At 42.9% G+C, this 15,867-nt stretch overlaps 5 non-coding genes across 5 annotated transcripts; 1 reads left to right on the forward strand and 4 right to left on the reverse strand.

Annotated features, from left to right (window-relative positions):
* The first annotated feature begins 5,243 nt into the window (after window positions 1-5,243).
* LOC135269333 (U7 small nuclear RNA) lies at window positions 5,244-5,305 on the forward strand. Its single transcript, XR_010337636.1, has one exon. It is a non-coding gene; the product is annotated as a U7 small nuclear RNA (small nuclear RNA).
* A 764-nt stretch (window positions 5,306-6,069) lies between these two features.
* TRNAQ-UUG (transfer RNA glutamine (anticodon UUG)) lies at window positions 6,070-6,141 on the reverse strand. The gene has a single exon. It is a non-coding gene; the product is annotated as a tRNA-Gln (tRNA).
* Window positions 6,142-6,924: 783 nt separating this feature from the next.
* On the reverse strand, window positions 6,925-7,006 carry TRNAS-UGA (transfer RNA serine (anticodon UGA)). The gene has a single exon. It is a non-coding gene; the product is annotated as a tRNA-Ser (tRNA).
* A 476-nt stretch (window positions 7,007-7,482) lies between these two features.
* Window positions 7,483-7,554, reverse strand: TRNAM-CAU (transfer RNA methionine (anticodon CAU)). Its single transcript has one exon. It is a non-coding gene; the product is annotated as a tRNA-Met (tRNA).
* A 6,162-nt stretch (window positions 7,555-13,716) lies between these two features.
* Window positions 13,717-13,788, reverse strand: TRNAW-CCA (transfer RNA tryptophan (anticodon CCA)). Its single transcript has one exon. It is a non-coding gene; the product is annotated as a tRNA-Trp (tRNA).
* Between the last annotated feature and the right edge of the window lie 2,079 nt (window positions 13,789-15,867).

Below are 15,867 nucleotides of genomic sequence, written 5' to 3' on the forward strand. Positions count from 1 at the left end.
GTGACTGTTCCTGTTTCTAAAATCAAATTAGATTTTGTCTTTTCTGTTGGGTCATGTATATGAACACCATCATTAAACCAGTTATGTCGATTGTTGCATCCCTGGACACTCCTCGGTAGGATTCTCAGAAGGATGCCTGCCATATGATGGCATCTGAGAAATAACCATCGCCACTCCTAGAAGCCCAAGTGGGTGACTGGTAAAGTGGTGAAGTGATGGGTTACAGGCAAACTGTGATTGGTTCTCAATGTCAGACCCTAGATTTTGGATTGTATCTTGAAGAATCGTGGGGCCATTTGGGGGATTTTGGTTTTGTTTTGCTTATTTTGTACAAAGAAATGTGACAAAAATGATACTTAGTCATTTTTATCTTTTTTTATTTAAATTCTAAATTTAAAAAAATAAATTTCTTTTTATAGAGACAAGGTCTCACTATGTCATTATGTTGCCCAGGCTGACCTCAAACTCCTGGGCTCAAGCAATCCACCCACCTTGGTTTACCCAAAGTGCTGGGATTATAGGCATGAGCCGCCGTGCCCAACCTTTCCTTGGTTGTTTCTGTCTTATTTCATCACAATCAGAAAAGTCAGTCTGATGCTAATGTTCTGTGAGATTAGGCACAGCAGAAGAACCCCATGATCTAGCAGTGACTGCCTGACCAGTTCCTTACAATATGCAGGCCTAGTGAATAGGGTCAGGCCAGTTCCTGAATACCAGGGGCTGCTTTTCCACCTATACCCAATAAAATTACAAAAACAATAATATTGTACATGTGTGTGTTTTGACATGATGTGGCATAAAAAAAATAAGGCCAGGTACAGTGGCTCATACCTGTCATCCCAGCACTTTGGGAGCCTGATGCTGAAGGATGCTTAGGCAACATGACAAGACTCTGGCTCCACAAAGTACACAAAAAATTAACCTGGTGTGGTGGCTGGTGCCTGGAAGGCTGAGGTGGGAGGATGAGCTGAGCCTGGGAAGGGGAGGCTGTATCAAGCCATAATTGCACTACTGCACTCCAGCCTGTGTAACAGAGTGACAGAATTGGACTCTGTCTCAAAAGCAAAACAAAGAAAAGAAATTAAGAATATGATCAGGATTAAAACTGTATACTCTAAGGAGGTACCAAGGAATGACCTAATAAATATCAAATATATTAAGTCTCAAATCAGCATCAAAACATAGCAGGCCAAGAAATGTACGAACTTTTATTTTTTAACGCTTCAGTTTGCTACAAATTCTAAAGTGTTCGGGAAAGAAAAAATATTGCTTGGTCTTGGTGGTGTTCGCATTAGGAATTATAAAGCGCTATAAACAAATCTGGACCTGAAAGGTTCATTGGTTCTTTGCTTCATTTGATCTTTTGATGAATATTTATTGAGCATCTCATATGTTCCAGGCATTGTTCTAACAGATCTATATACCACACACAAAATTCCCTGCCCTGGTGAAACCTAATTATGTCGAAATAAGCAATAAACAATTTATAAAGCAAAATATAGGCCGACCACAGTGGCTCACACCTATAATCATGGCACTTTGGAAAGACTAGGTAGGCAGATCCCTCGAACTCAGGAGTTCAAGACCAGTCTGGGCAACATGGTGAAACCTCATCTCTACAAAAAATACCAAAAATAGCTGAGTGCGGTGGCACACATCTGTAGTCCCAGCTACTCAGGAGGCTGAGGCAGGAGGATCACTTGAACCTGGGAGGTTGAGGTTCAGTGAGCCAAGATTGTGCCACTGCACTCCAGCCTGGGTGAAAAAGTGAGAACTAGTCTCACAAAAAAAAGAAAAAAAAGAAAGAAAAGCAAAATAAAATGCACAGTATGTCAGAGGATGCTAAATGCATAGGAGTGGTGGCAAGTTAACTAGGGTGGCCAGGGAAAAAATAGCTCAGTAGTTTTCCATGCTGCACATTTGAATCCATGAGGAACTTTTGAGAAGTATTCATGTCAGGGCATTATCTCTATAGACTCTAATTCATTTGTTCAGGCATGATATTAGAAGACAGTAGCAGTCAAGCTCTTCAATACTGGCTTAATTATAAAGGAAGATACACAAAGGAAAACTAAGTTTTAAAAAGTGAGGCCAAGAGATAATTTTCCCAATTAAAAGGTACCAGGAATTGCTCCCAATGCAGCACTTCCTAACCAAGCAAAAGAAGGTGTCTGCAAAGTATCAGTCATAGCAATAGACCAGCTCCAATTAGGGCTTATTCTGCCATGACGTCTCTAGAGTGTTTAACAGCATGTTGGTCATACTTCTTGTGTATTCTCTTCCCTTTGAATGTTGGCTGGATTTAGTGATCTGCTCCTAATCTATAGAATATAGAAAATGTGATAGGATATTACTTTCATGATATCTCATGTGAGATATGTGTCTATTGTTTTAGGCTGCCAATTTGGGGGCAATTTATTACACAAGAGATAACTAATACATTCAGGAAGGCCTGATCGGCCATAGAGCAGTGGATCCTATGGCTGGGAGGGAGTATATTGAGAAGGTAAAAATGCAAGACATCAGAAATTTGCCAAATCTGAGTTCAGATGCTGATCATTACATCATAGAGCCTTTCTGTAAGATTCTCCTATTGCAACTTGTGTATAAGTATCTATACATTATCTTATTGAAAAAAAGTTATAACTGATAGATTAAAGAGCATTAACAAATGCCTACTATTTGTCAACAGAGATCATTGTAGGCTAAATAATGATCCCCAAAATAGGTCAATAACCAATCCCCAGAACCTGTGAATATGTTACCTTATGTTACCTTAAGTGGTCAAAGGAATTTTGCAGATTGGATTTCATTGAGGATTTTGAGATGGGGAGATTATCTTGGATTATCTAAGTGGGTCCAATGTAATCAAGAGGGTCCTTATAAAAGGAAGGCAGGAGGTTCAATCAGTAGTAGAAAATGTAACTATAGAAGCAAGAAGGAAGGGGCCACTAGAAGCTGAAAAATCGAGGAAAATGAATTATCTCATGATGCTTCCAGAAGATACACAGCCCTGCTAATACTTTTATTATAAACTTCTGATATCCAAAACTGCAAAAAAATTTAATTTGCATTGTCTTAGTCTGGGATGGTGGTGAGCACCTGTAGTCCTTGCTACTTGGGAGGCTGACAGAGGACGATTACTTGCATCCAGGAGTTTGAGGCTGCAATGAGCTACGATTGCCCCACTATGCCATCACATCCAGCCTGAGTGATAGTGTGAGACTGTATCTTAAAAAATAAATAAAACAAATAAAAACGAAAAATAAATTCATATTGTCTTGAAGCACCAAGTTTGTGGTAAGTTTTACAGCAGCAATAAGAAGCTAACACAGAGCCACTAAGACAGTGCCATGAATAAGGATTAAATAGAAGAAAAAGTTTACAGGGCTTTTTCCGGAACAATTTTTAGAGGCCAGAGGAGTTCATGGGACTCTTCTTTTGCTGTTATTGAGAACACTGGCGGATATGTTTTGAACTGTAGGGAGAGTCAACAGAAGGAATTTAGAGTCCTGCCAACAGTTGGGATCAATGTATTTGGAGTCCAGAGTTTTAACCATTATACCATGGTACCTTTGTATAACAAAAGTTCTAAGGAAGATGTGTATACTGTTGCATCTGGTCAGTTAATCTTTAAAACAGGCATAGATTCAATGTAAGGAACACTAATAGATGGCTTCCCATAGGGAGAAAAATGCAGATTCCTGGATGACTCAATTTGTGGTTTGTGCATTATTATGCCTGAGTCCAGTTAGCATATGGAGAATTCAGAGTGAGCTCTGAAGAAGAAAAAACTCACAGGTGGGGCCTCTGAAACATGAACCTTTACACACCCCAGCAGATAATTAACTTACAGGAATCTAACTGACTTCAGGCTCCAGCAAAGCAAAGCTTTCGAAAGAAGAACTTCTAGGGATATATGAGGGTGATGGGCAGAGGACAACTTTCAGCAGCCAGAGGAAAGAGCAAGAAGGTGGATGTTGCTCCGGAGAAGAGCAAGTCCAAGTCTGAGAGAGTATCTATTCATGCCAAAGTGCACTTGCCCATTTGGGTAAACTCAAGAGCAAGATTACCAAAACTGAGACAGGTCCTCTGAGATTTGAAGCCTAGGTACTAGACGTTAAGTCACCAGGACATGGAAGTTGAATCTCTACTGAAAGACTAATGTGTACTTTTAACATACTGGTTCATCTTTCAAATAATGTGGACAATACATTAGTCTGAGGAGTTTGGATGGAGCCCCAACTGAGTACAGGCAGTAGAGGCTCTAAGATGTGTACAACTGTACCATTGTGCAGTACAAACATTTTAAGGACAGTGTTACTGCTTAGAAGCAGGTGGAATGCTTTAAATAGGCTCTAGAAAAGAAAGAAACAGATTGGGGACTGTAAAATATAAACTCTTAATCACTGGGGCCAAGATTCTAACTGACCAGAATCTGAGAAACTCTGGGCAAAATGGCAAAAAGAGACATCAAGTAAAAGAGGACTACAGCTAAAATTTCAGAGGTCAGTAGGTAGAGACGATTTTCGCCAGGGCAGGACTCCATGCTGATTGGCGGGAGGTAATTGGCAGTGCTTGCAGCCATACGGGTACACCTCGAAGGTGGGCTAATGATTTAGGAGAAATTGGAGGAAAATTGACCAAGATGTTGCTAAAGTCTCAACGAGATTTGGACTCAAATTCCTGGATTCATCCAGAGTAGTGACCAATATACTATGGGATCTTTACACAAGGTGGTTGCTGAGACAATTCTTATGTAAATCCTTGCATTTTGAGCCGGGTGCGGTGGCTCACGCCTGTAATCCCAGCACTTTGGGAGGCCAAGGCGGGTGGATCACGAGGTCAAGAGATCGATACCATCCCGGTCAACATGGTGAAACCCCGTCTCTACTAAAAATACAAAAAATTAGCTGGGCATGGTGGCGCGTGCCTGTAATCCCAGCTACTCAGGAAGCTGAGGCAGGAGAATTGCCTGAACCCAGGAGGCGGAGGTTGCGGTGAGCCGAGATCGCGCCATTGCGCTCCAGCCTGGGTAACAAGAGTGAAACTCCGTCTCAAAAAAAAAAAAAAAAAAAAAAAAAAAACCTTGCATTTTGAGGGGCCTCCAAAGAAGAAAAGATTTGCAGGAGGGGCCTCTGACACCTAAACCATTAAGCACCCTGAGCACGCAAATAAGTAGAGCATCTGACTGCCTTTGGAAACTCAGGGAAGAGTGGGTGTTAAGAGAAAAAAAGCAAGATTAGTGTTACAGCTCTTTTAGAATTTGTCTAGCAGGCTTTCCGGTTTTTACTGGAAAGCCCCTCACCCCCCCAAAAAAAAAGAAAAAGAAAAAAACCAAGATTGTGCAAGGACTTGATACTGCTCAGAAGCCAGAAATGAGAATCAGGAGTTACGTGACACTTGCAAATCGAGAGAAGAAAGCTCAAAAGAGAAGGTAAATCCACAGACCAAGATGTGTTGACGATTTAAGAGAAGCACAAAGGACAACGGGGTCACCAAAACCAAAGCAGGTCCCACCGAGATTTGAACTCAGATCGCTGGATTCAAAGTTCAGAATGCTAACCATTAACACCCTGGGCCCCCCCACCCCCGACTGCTAATTTCATGAATATCTGTAAGTATTGATTACAGAGCATGTCATCTATTTGATGCAATATTCTATTAATATTTATTTAATTAACACTATTTGCATCACGAATAGCAGAGGCTCCAAGAGAGTCACATGCACTACAAACATACCTGGACCAAGTCCATCTTAAAAACTGATAAAACTTGAACCCATTTGAGTACTATTCAAAAAAGGAAAGAACTTAGGTCTGAACGGTGAAAGATGTATCCTTAAACTTGGTATGATAATCTAAATCTGGAGGACTGATGTCCAATAGGAGAGGAGGGGCCAGAGAAGTCAGATGTGAAATTTCAGGTGAAAGATTAGAGGATGCTGTTCTGCAGGGAAGCATCGTGCTGCCGACTGAGATGGGATATTAAGGTGCTTAAATGTTCAGGTGTACGCTCCTCAGTGTACAATGGTAATTTGAGAGAAGGAAAGAGCACCAAAAGTACAGTAGGTCCCACCGAGATTTGAACTCGGATCACTGGATTCAAAGTCCAGAGTGCTAACCATTACACCATGGGGCCAATGACAGGCTGATTTCCTGGCAGATTTTTGATAGTGTCAGTGTAGTTCGTGGACTTGGTCCAATGAGAGTGCTGTTTACTTTGGCGTCTCAACATAGGTGCGTATTGCCAGATTCCAAGAAACCAACAAAACTGCTCTGGTAAGTGGAAAGCAAGAACAGAACTCACCTTTCCAAAATCTTGTTCTGATCTTCCCACAGAGATGATGAATAGGAACGTTTCCTTGATTAGTCATAACAGTACATTTGCTGAACTTTTCAGTCATGATACGTTTTTCTACTTATGGATTTATAAAAAAAAATATCAAAACTTAGAAATCTCTTAAGACATCTATGAAACAGTTTTGGATATTCTCTATCTGATGTTTCCTCTCTGCAATTCTGGCCTCAGAAAGTAGGATGATAGGAGGGGAACCAGAAAGGATCTGTTTGAGATACTGATTCCGTAAGTTAAAGGCAAGCAGGATTTGGGAAGCCAGACATGAGCTAGATTTCAGATAGGAAGACAGCATTTCAAAAAGACTTAAAGGCAAAACAGCTCGACTGTTTTTCCATCATTTTTATAGCAGTGTCAGAAGTTACTAGTATTTTCAAGTGCTTCCCCATGTAACACTTCAAAATTTTTTCTCTATGTCCTGTTACACAAAAGGACTAAAACTACCTGCTTCCACTTTTATGGAGAAAGATAATAGCAGAAAAATAAAAAGCACTACTCCATGTTAATTCTGTGTGATTGCACAGGCAGTGCACCAGATTTCCTCTACCTGAAAAGAAAACAGTCCGTCGTAGTCGGCAGGATTCGAACCTGCGCGGGGAAACCCCAATGGATTTCAAGTCCATCGCCTTAACCACTCGGCCACGACTACGTGCCTCCTCTAACAGTCTGGATATATTCCCATGAGGAATATATGTGGTTTTTTCACAGCTATCTTTAAATTCATTCATTTTGACAACGTAACAACAGTTCTGGAATGTCTCTCATCCTGGTTAAAAAACAAAATGAAAATTTTGAAGATTTAGATGTTGGCTAAAAGAAATATTGCAAACTGCAAGACTTGTCTGATGTAGAGAGTACGAAAGACTTCCTACGGGGTGCACGCCAACCCCTAAATAGTCTCCACATTTAAGACACTGAGCCTCTCCACAACGAATTAGTAGGACTTAACAGTTACTGAAGACTGCAAATTTTCATTTCTACCAGGATACCTTGCGGGGGTCTTAAAACGGGTCAGGTCCGCTAACGTGTAGCTCGCCGCATTTAAACCACACTACCCCCACCCTGTTTTTTTGGAGATCTTACTCTTTTACTTACTTAGTCTTCAACTAAAAGATAAACCACACCTAGCAGAGGATGGTTTCGATCCATCGACCTCTGGGTTATGGGCCCAGCACGCTTCCGCTGCGCCACTCTGCTGGCACGGTTAGGACTTTGTCAAACATGTATTACAGGCAATAATTTTTGGCATCTTCTTAATTCTAAATGATTCGTTGCTTGCCAAATTATCCCTAAGAATGAGACGTGCACACTGACCATCCATATCGGACTGCAAACCACTTTCAAACACCAGAGGTTTAGAAATCTCCCTCGAAAAATTCGAATCAGCTGAAGTTGAAGTTCGCTCGAGTTCAGACGGGAGTGTGTTTCGAGTTATTGGAAAACCAGGCGCAGGCTAATTAGCGTAATTTATAAAGGTGAAGTTATAAATCCCTGTGTAAATTTCACCCATTCCTGGATACCGGAGGGAGTCATTATTATTTCCAAACATTGTTTACTTGCAATTCTCATCGAAAATGTTCGGTGTAAAAACGTCAGCCGCCTTGTGCAAGAACCGATCTTAAGTCTTCCGCGCGGCAGAGGAAAGAATTCTACCAAAGAACCACCATTACCAGACGCTGCTAAGATGGTTTGTTTCGTTTTTCATATCTACCATCATATCGCCCTTAATAAGTAAAAAAGTGAGAATGTATGTTCTCTATCTATAATGTTTTTTAAATTCAATCAAATATTATGTCTAAAATTCTGAGTAAACGTTTGAACAGAGAAATAAGTAAATAAGTAAAAATTTTGCGGTGGCTCACGCCTGTAATCCCAACACTTCGGGAGGCCGAGGCGAGCTGATCACTTGACGTCAGAAGTTCGAGACCAGCCTGGCCAATGTGATGAAACCCCAGCTCTACTAAAAATACAAAAATTAGCCGGGCGTGGTGATGTACGCCTGTCATCCCAGCTACTGGGAAGGCGGAGGCAGGAGAATCGCTTCAACCTGGGAGGCAGAGGTTGCAGTGAGCCGAGATCGCGCCACTGCACTCCAGCCTGGCGACAGAGACCCTGTCTCAAAACAAACAAACAAATTCTCAGAACGTTTGAACGTAGAAGGAAGCAGAAAGTCTGCTGATACGAGACCCTTTCAAAGTGAAAAAGACACTCACGCCTGTAAACCCGGCATTTTGGAAGGCCGAGGCGGGTGGATAGCTTGAGGTCAGGAGTTCGAGACCAGCCTGGCCAAAATGGTGAAACCCTGTCTCTATTAAAAATACAAAAATGGCTGGGCGCGGTGGCTCACGCCTGTAATCCCAGCACTTTGGGAGGCCGAGGCGGGTGGATCACGAGGTCAAGAGATCGAGACCATCCTGGCCAACATGGTGAAACCCCGTCTCTACTAAAATTACAAAAAAATTAGCTGGGTTTGGTGGCCCGCGTCTGTAATCCCAGCTACTCGGGAGGCTGAGACAGGAGAATTGCTTGAACCGGGAGGCGGAGGTTGCAGTGAACAATGGACGCGCCAGTGCACTCCAGCCTGGCGCCTAGTGGAAGTGAGAGTCTGTCTCAAAAAAAAAAAAAAAAAAAAAAAAAAAAAAAAAAAAATTAGCCGGGCGTGGTGGCACGTGCCTATAATCCCAGTTATTCCGGAGGCCGAGGAAGGAGAGTCGTTGAACCCGGGAGGAGGAGGTTGCAGTGAGGCAAGATGGCCCATCAAATGAAACCCAGCCAGGGTGACAAAGGAAAAAGGAAAGGGAAAGAGGAAGAGGGAAAGGAGGGGAGGGGAGGAGGGAGGGAGGGAATAGTAAAGATATGTTGATGAAAATAGTGGAATAGTTAAGTCATGTTAATATAGACAGTAAACTAGGCACACCCGGCACTTTGGGAGGCCAAGGCAGGAGGATCCCTTGAGGCCAGGAGTTCAAGATCAGCCTGATCAATTGCCCAAGGTTATTTTTAAAGGTGACTTCTACATGTTATTCTGCATCATGTTGCAAAATCCCAACAATTACAATTGAACTATTCGATGCATCTTTCCTGATACGGAGTAACCTAAGTTTTATCTGTCATCTATGAAAACAACCAAAACTACATCTCCCTAGGCTGTAGATCAGTATATAGGTTCTTTTCCCTGTCCTCTCACTCTTTTTAAAAATCATAGATAACTCTCTTAATAGTCCAAAATCCTGCTTTGGTGTAAATAGTCTGTGGTTTTCCCCCTAAATCCCACATTCTCCACTCCTGGCACTCACATTATCAGTCAGAGGCCATCATGCTTACATCAATGTACTATATCTGGGTCAAGTATATGCTTATCCTTGCAAAGTTCATCCTTTATCTTTTTTTTTTTTTTTTTGAGACGGAGTCTCACTCTGTCACCCAGGCTCTATTATACACAATGAATTTATTTAGCCAATTCTCTCCTGTTAGTCTTCTGAGTTTATTATTATTTTTCACTTCTGTAACTGACTAATACCGCTACTATTGCTCTCCGACCAAACCGAGGGTCAGGCTGCTTATTCTTGGGGCCCAATAACGAGATGCAAATGAACTAGAAAGAAGGGAGTTTCTTTTTCTTTTTTGTTTTGTTTTTTTCCTGAGACTGAGTCTTGCTCTGTCACCCAGGCTGGAGTGCAGTGGCGTTATCTCTGCTCACTGCAACTTCCACCTCCCGGGTTCAAGTGATTCTTGTGTCTCAGTATCCTGAGTAATGTAATCCCAGTTACTCCAAGATTACAGGCGCATACCATTATGCCTGGCTAATTTTTGTATTTTTAGTAGAGATGGGGTTTCACCATGTTGGCCAGGCTGGTCTTGAACTCCTGACCTCAGGTGATCTGACTGTCTCGACTTTCCAAAGTGCAGGGATTACAGGCATGAGCCACAAACCCAGCCAGGAGTTTATTTCTGTAACTGGGTACAGGGAGAAGGCCTGGATATTATGGCCCGACCAACTCCAAATCACAGTTTTCCAGAGCTTATACACCTTCTAAGCTTTATGTCTACATGTAAGTGTGCATGCATTTAAAGATGTACTCGTGGTGGGCTTTGGTTATATTTCAGCCTTTGAATCAGGGCACTGACTTTTTTTAGCTTTTAATATTTAACTTAACCACTCATTCAGTACTGAAAGAGTTGTAATGGAGGGCTGCCTTTTCAGCCATTAGGGAGACCGGGCCTGCCGCACTATTTCTGCTGTGTCAAATGAAAAAGATTCTCTCCTTGACCAAACTCTAGCCAGGCTCCTCTGTACATTCTGCTCAACTAAGCCTCAACCTTGACCTTAAAAGACTAAAGACACTAACATAGTTTCTAACAGCTCAAGACCACATCCCTAAGATGACCTAGTCCCCCTTAAAATGCCTGCCTGAGAAAACTCAAGATTGCTTAAAAAATGCACTGTGGCTCCAAACAACACGTGAAGATAGAGCCCCTGTCTCCCATTTCTGAGGGAAGGTAGGAGCTTAACTTCTGTAAGCACCAGTTAGCAAACCCAGATGGGGTTCATATGAACCAATCTCCTCTTTCTGATTTCTGTAATTTTTCACTTCCCTGACTCCACTGAGCCCTGCTCATCCCCTTTTCTGTTCCTTCATTCTCCCTTTAAAGTGCCCAGTCCCGCCAGGCGCGATGGCTCACGCCTGTAATCCCAGCACTTTGGAAGGCCGAGGTGGGCAGATTGCCTGAGCTCAGGAGTTCTCGATTAGCCTAGGCAACACGGTAAAACCCCGTCTCTATTAAAATACAAAAATAAAATTAGCCAGGCGTGGTGGCGTGCACCTGTAGTCCCAGCCACTCAGAAGTCTGAGACAGGAGAATTGCTTGAACCTGGGAGTCGGAGACTGCAGTGAGCCCACAGATCGAGCTTAAACTCAAATTTAATTTGAGTTCAGTTTGTGCTCTACTCTTCTTTATTGCAATACTGTATTGATTAAATATCTGTACTTCACTCAGGGATCTCAGGATCAAGTGGCATCTTCTGATCTGCTGAAAAGCTGAATCTGAGAAATGTCTCAAATACCAATGTTTTTTGTTTGTTTGTTTTATGAAGTAGTTTCATTCTTGTTGCCCAGGTTGGAGTGCAATAGTGCAATCTCGGCTCACTGCGACCTCCACCTCCCAGGTTCAAGCAATACTCCTGCCTCAGCCTCCTAGGTAGCTAGGATTACTGGCACCCACCCCACGCCCAGATAATTTTTGTATTTTGTATTTTTAGCAGAGACGGGGTTTCGCTATGTTGGCCAGGTTGGCCTCGAACCCCTGACCTCAGGTCATCCACCAGCCTCGGCCTCCTAAAGTGCTGGGATTACAGGTGTAAGCCACCGCACTGACCCAGTTTTTAAGTTTCATGATAGTGATGTTATGTATAAGAACAGCTAGGGAAGTTATAAATCGTTTTTTTTTTGTTTTGTTTTGTTTTGAGACATCCTGAGTAGCTGGGATTACAAGCACCCACCACCATGCCTGGCTAATTTTTTTGTATTTTTAGTAGAAACGGGGTGTCATCATGTTGGCCAGGTCGGTCTCAAACCCCTGACCTTAGGTAATCCACCCGCCCTGGCCTCCCAAAATGAAGGGATTAGAGCCATGAGCCACCGTGCCCTGCCAGGAACTTAAATATCTTGCAACTCCCCCAGTTAGTGACTATGAGGGAGGTAAGCAACTTATAGAAAAACAAGCTAAGCAGTGGCAGGTTATTGTTTTATGATATTCTTTAGCAAAGTTCGGGACCCTACCATAATTCTTTTTTTTTTTTTGAGACGGAGTTTCGCTCTTGATACCCAGGCTGGAGCGCAATGGCGCGATCTCGGCTCACCGCAGTCTCCGCCTCCTGGGTTCAGGCAATTCTCCTGCCTCAGCCTCCTGAGTAGCTGGGATTACAGGCACGCGCCACCGTGCCCAGCTAATTTTTTGTATTAGTAGAGACGGGGTTTCACCATGTTGACCAGAATGGTCTCGATCTCTTGACCTCGTGATCCACCCGCCTCGGCCTCCCAAAGTGCATAATTCTTAACTGTTCTTGTGACTGCAGCTTCAATCTCCCCAAAAGAAAGTGAGGTCAATTTTCCTTGCCTCAAAGTTTAACTGTAAACTGAATTCCTCTTGTAGTTATCTTGGCCTCTGCACTAGAATAACCAAAAAACCAATTTAGCCTGTGAGGTGAGAAGCAAGATGGAGTCAGTCATGTTAGATTTCTGTCATTACTTATAATTCTGCCAAGGTGGTTTCAGTGTGAGCAAATGAATTTCTGTATTTTAAGCCTCCCAGCCTATGGTATTTGTTATGGCAACTGTAGCAAACTAATACAATTACTAACAGTGAAATCTGGAGCAAGAAAATAATTTCTGTGCAATACCAGTATATAACTTTAACACAACTCTATACACCTTTTAGGAATACAGTAAAATAGAAAATACTTGCATGTTTAAAAAAAATAAAAAATAAATGACAAGTTGGCAGGCGTGGTTGCTCACGCCTGTAATCCCAGCACTTTGGGAGGCCGAGGCAGGCAGCTCACCTGAGGCCAGGAGTTCGATACCAGTCTGGCCAACATAGCGAAACCCCGTCTCTACTAAAAATATAAAAATTAGCCAGGCATGGTGTTGCATGCCTGTAGTCCCAGCTACTTGAGAGGCTGAGGCGGGAGGATTGTTTGAACCTGGGAGGTGGAGGCTGAAGTGAGCCAAGATCGTGCCAGTGCACCACAGCCTGGGCGGCACAGTCAGATTCTGTCTCAAAACAAAAATAAAAACAAAACAAAAGATTCATGTCAATATCCCTGGCAAGAGATAAAAGATGGAAGCAAAAGGCCATTGTAATAATGGAGAGAAGTAGAGAGATGGGATATGACATACGAGGAGGTAAAACTCAGCACAACTTAGGATTCCATTGAGAAGCAAAGAAGAGGTGTTGTCCAGGATGCTTCCAAGTTCCTGACTCCAGGTCGAGTGGGGACGAAGCTGAGAAGAAGGCATGAAGTGTTGCAGGCAGATAAGCAAAGAAGAGTCATGAAGCAAAGAGGTCAGGGGACAAGCATGGAAAAAGCGCCAACGTTTAGGGGTTTACCTGGAGAAAAAGGTATCTGATGCCAGAGGAGAGCGTTTAATTTCATTTTAAAGAGGGGTCAAAGAGAGACTGTCCACGAGGGGAATTCTTCATTTGAGAGTCCTAACAGCAAGGGCAAAAGAGATAGTGAATGCAGATAACAGAAGGTGTCCTTCCTGTCTTAACCGCTGTCATCAAGCTCTTGAGTTCTTTATCCGGGTTGACTGACTAAATATATCTCAGTACAGATCACTAAAACACAACAACCCTTGACCCCGACGTGATTTGAACACGCAACCTTCTGATCTGGAGTCAGACGCGCTGCCGTTGCGCCACGAGGCCTCGGATATTTTCGTTTTCCTTGTAATATAAGAATCTAGTCTTATCTCCCTCCCAAACAATTTATTGTTTGACTTGGTCTCTTTTCCCAGTTTCGCTAAGGCTTTGTTGAGAAAAATAAGGGAGTTTCCGGATTAAATATTACCCCAAACCCAACTAAACGTTCCATATATTAAAAACAGTTGTTTCTCAAGTCCAGTCTTTCCAGTTCTCGAATTTCTCTTTTTCGAGAAAAACAGTCTGTGTGTTCGGTTTAGATTTGCAGTGAAACAGTAATAAGAACGGTTATGAAGTTTGTACGAGTACTTTCTGTAAATGTACTAGACTTCTCCCTCTTCACCAGAGAATCCCAGCCTCGCCCTGCCCCGCAGGACCTGGCCTAGCTAGCCCTTGCTTCACTCAGATCCATCCGCACACCCGCTCCGTCCTCAACCGGCTGGGCTTCAAAAGCCTAACATGAATAATATCTCTTCCCTAAACAATCCCTTCTCAGTCAGAATCCGCAGGCCTTCTGGTCTCTATTGTGTATACGTGCCAATCAGTTCACAACAATGACCCAAACAAGCCGCTGACATTTATTGAACTCACCGTTTTCCACTAGCCCCAGGGCTTAACTTCCTCCAGCCCAGCGGTTCTCAAGAAGTGCTTCAGGGTCGGCAGCATCAGGGAACCTAGAAAAAGGAAAACCCCACACCTACTGAATCAGAAGCTGGACGCGAGCCGCCCAATCTGATTTAAATACCCTTCCAGGGGATTGTGATGTGGGAAAAGTTTGAGAATCAATCCTCCAGCCTAGAAACCCGATATTTTGCTTTTTCAAAAAAATAAGGCCGGGGGCGGTGACTCACGCCCGTAATCCCTGCATTTTGGGCGGCCGAGGCCAGCCTGACCTACATGGAGAAACCTGGTCTCTACTAAAAATACAAAACTAGCCAGGTGTGGTGGCGCATGCCTGTAATCCCAGCTACTAGGGAGACTGAGGCAGGAGAACCGCTTGACCCCGGGAGGCGGAGGTTGCAGTGCGCCCAGATCGCCCATTGCACTCCAGCCCGAACAACAAGAACAAAACTCCATCTCAAATAAATGAAGGAATGAATGAATGAATGAAAATAAACGTCCAGTCTTCCAGGATGGAGGAAGGACAGTGTATTCGTTACTAGTGCTCCTGTAACAAATACTACAGGCTGGGTGGCCTAGACAAGAAATAAATCACTTTCTCACAGTTCTGGAAACTAGAAGTCCGAGATCAAGGTGATTGTCTGATTGATTTTTCTTCCCTGAGGCCTGTTTTGTTGGCTTGCACGTGACTATCTTCTCCCTCTGCCTTTAAATGATCTTTTCTCTGTTGTCCGTGTCCTAATCTCTTCTTATAGGGACACCGGCCCTTATGATTAGGGCCCTACCTTCATGATCTCAATTTACCTTAATTACCCCCTTTAATGACTCTCCAAATACTGCCCCATTCTTTTTTCCCTTTTATTTATTTGTAAGTATTATTTCATTCTATTTCTCCATTTTGCAGATGAAATACTGTCACTTTCGGAAGTACTGGAGATTAGGGCTTCAACATGTGAATTTAAGGGGGTTGGAGGAAGGCTACATTCAGCTCAAACAGGTAGTTTCCAGATGAAGCCGTACTGACAGTTTCTGAGCCTGGCATAGGGAAAAGGGATAGAAATGGGGGTTCGGTAGTAACCATCTACGTCTCTTTGCTTTTCCCACTTCTGGTTTAGGATTTAGCTTTCTCAGGGCTGTCAAAATCAGGGACTCAATCAGTTTTCCAGATGACAAAATTTTGTTTCTGTTTTCTCCTCTCCCTATTTGGATGTATACTTTAGTGTTGTTTGAGTGGGATTTGCAAAGTATGTAAAAATAAATTTTTGTGTTTAACCCACAATCTTTACCTGGAAGCATCGTAAGGCAGCGGTGATTCCCTGCGTGTGGAAAGCAATCTGCTTCTGTCTTCGCCTCTCCAGCTCTCAGCTCAAACATTCCTTTCTCATCGTGGTCTTTCTCTGTACCAATTAAAAGATAAAACACTCTATTAGTAGTTTTTGAAGGACTATATTCCTGCCCTTGGTA

Source organism: Aotus nancymaae, unplaced genomic scaffold (genome assembly GCF_030222135.1).
Source record: "Aotus nancymaae isolate 86718 unplaced genomic scaffold, 86718_ANA_hifiasm-v0.15.2.pri h1tg000051l, whole genome shotgun sequence".
Taxonomy (NCBI): Eukaryota; Metazoa; Chordata; class Mammalia; order Primates; family Aotidae; genus Aotus; species Aotus nancymaae.